The sequence below is a fragment of the Carlito syrichta genome, unplaced genomic scaffold (assembly GCF_000164805.1).
Source record: "Carlito syrichta isolate Samal-C Ts95f unplaced genomic scaffold, Tarsius_syrichta-2.0.1 Scaffold114318, whole genome shotgun sequence".
In the NCBI taxonomy this organism is placed as follows: domain Eukaryota; kingdom Metazoa; phylum Chordata; class Mammalia; order Primates; family Tarsiidae; genus Carlito; species Carlito syrichta.
This window is the reverse complement of record NW_007058414.1, coordinates 94,594-96,504: the sequence shown is the minus strand read 5'-3', so window position 1 is coordinate 96,504 and position 1,911 is coordinate 94,594.

Genomic DNA, 1,911 nt, shown 5'->3' with positions numbered 1-1,911 from the left:
GGAACACGAGGACGGAGAATTCCAGGCTACACCCAGTCCCTCCCCGCCCCGCGCTCCCCTCCCCCGGCCCGGCCCGCTGAGCTCGCCCTCCCCTCCACTGCCCTCCTCCGGGGAGACCCAGAGATAAATAAAGAAACGGCCCCGATTTTCCAAACAAAAAGTAAAGAGTTTTCCCAGGGGATCGGGGGCGTCCGGCGGACCCGCTCACAGCCGAATCTCCCCAAAGGCGGAAAGGAACAGGCTGAAGACTGCGTGCACCCCGGCTCTAGCCATGCTCAGGTGGTGGCGCGCACTGGCTGGTGCCGAGAGGGGGTGGGGAGCGAAGACGCTCGAACGTGGAAATCACGCCTCCTCCCAAATAAGAGCCATTTAAAATATCCCCAACACTGCAGCTTCGGCGGGACCACGGGTCCGGGTGTGCGTCTGGAGCACGTCCACTCAAAAGGTGTCCGTGGAGAATCTTTCTCTCTCGCTCGAATTTAGGGTCGCTCCAGAGTGGACTGGGGCCGGGCAGCTCTGCTCTACACCCCCAACCTCCCCACCAGTCCCCTAGTAATAAAAGTGCTGATAATGACGGTCAGCTGATGGAACTGTCCGTCGCCAGGGCTCCGGGGCTCCCCTCCCGGCTCTTTGCTTTGCCGCCGCCTCCTCCTCCTCCTCTTCCTCCTCCCCCCCCCCCTCTGTCGTCACCGGCAGGTCTGGGGGACCTGGTGCGGCGGGGCTGACGCGGGCGCTCCTGTGGGCTTAGAGTGTTTGCGAAAGGCTGGTCAGGGAGTCAGTAGCGTTAACCCCCTTCTCTCCCTCACCCCGCCCTCTCCTCAACACGCGAGGGTGTGAGAGTGGGGGGACCCTTATCTCAGACCCAGAGAGATTCAGCTCTCTGAGTATGTCGAGCCGCAGGGGACGCGGGGAGCCCGGGGGGCGCCGACGACTTGGCAAAGTTGGGCGTGTGCGTGTGCGCGCCAGCCATGAGCTAGCAGGCAGCTACTGTGGTTCCCCTCGCACTCCCCCTTCGGAGAATTCCCCGAGAAGGCGGGCGCCGGCTTCGGGCCCGGGATAGACCTGCGGCGGCGGCGGGAACGGCCACGCACAGGTACAATTTAGCGCGTTTTGTTTCGCGCTCCAAGCCCCTGGGTCCGTCTACTGCAACGCAGCCCGAGCCGGATCTCGGAGTCTGGGTCATTGAGGCGCTCTCTCTGGCCAGGGGGGTGGGGACTGGGGCGCGACGAGGGGTTCTCAGGCTCTGCGCTCTGAGCGCTCGGCCTCCCCATTCCAAGCCTCTGGTCGCTCCTGCTGGGCCTCCCGGTACCAAGGGTCGAGCGAAAGGCGGTGGCCCGCACTACTGAGCATGGACATGCATATTAAGCAAAGCTGAAGGAAGATGGAATAGGGACAGGAGGAGGAGGAGAAGAGGCAGGGGAAGAGAGAGAGGCAGAATGAGAGAGAGAGAGGGAGAGAGGGAGAGAATATGAATATGGGTGGGAGAATGCGCCTTGGGGAGGCATTTCCCCAACGTTCCCATTCCAGACTCCCCTGCACGAAGCGGCCCTCCACTTCTCAAACTGAACTTGGGAACTTGCATGTTGGAAACAGTGGAAACAGGAAGTCGCGGACTGCGAAATCCTCCTTTTTTGATCTTCTCCTCCCTTCCCCCACACCAGACTCTCCTCCCTACATCTTTCAGGGATACCTGCACCTGCTGCACTGTCCATCCCGGAGGCGCATCTGCCCTGCTCTGCCTGTGCTCCCCTGGGGTCCTTCTGTCCATCTCTGGTCCACTTTCTCTGCTCATCCTCGCTATTCACCACGCCGCTCTTGGTTTCCAAAGGCTCCCCAGGACGTCTAAGTCCAGCAGCTTCCAGTTGACTCCCCTTCCCTAGTATTGCCATCTCCGGGGGGCGGGGGGGGGGG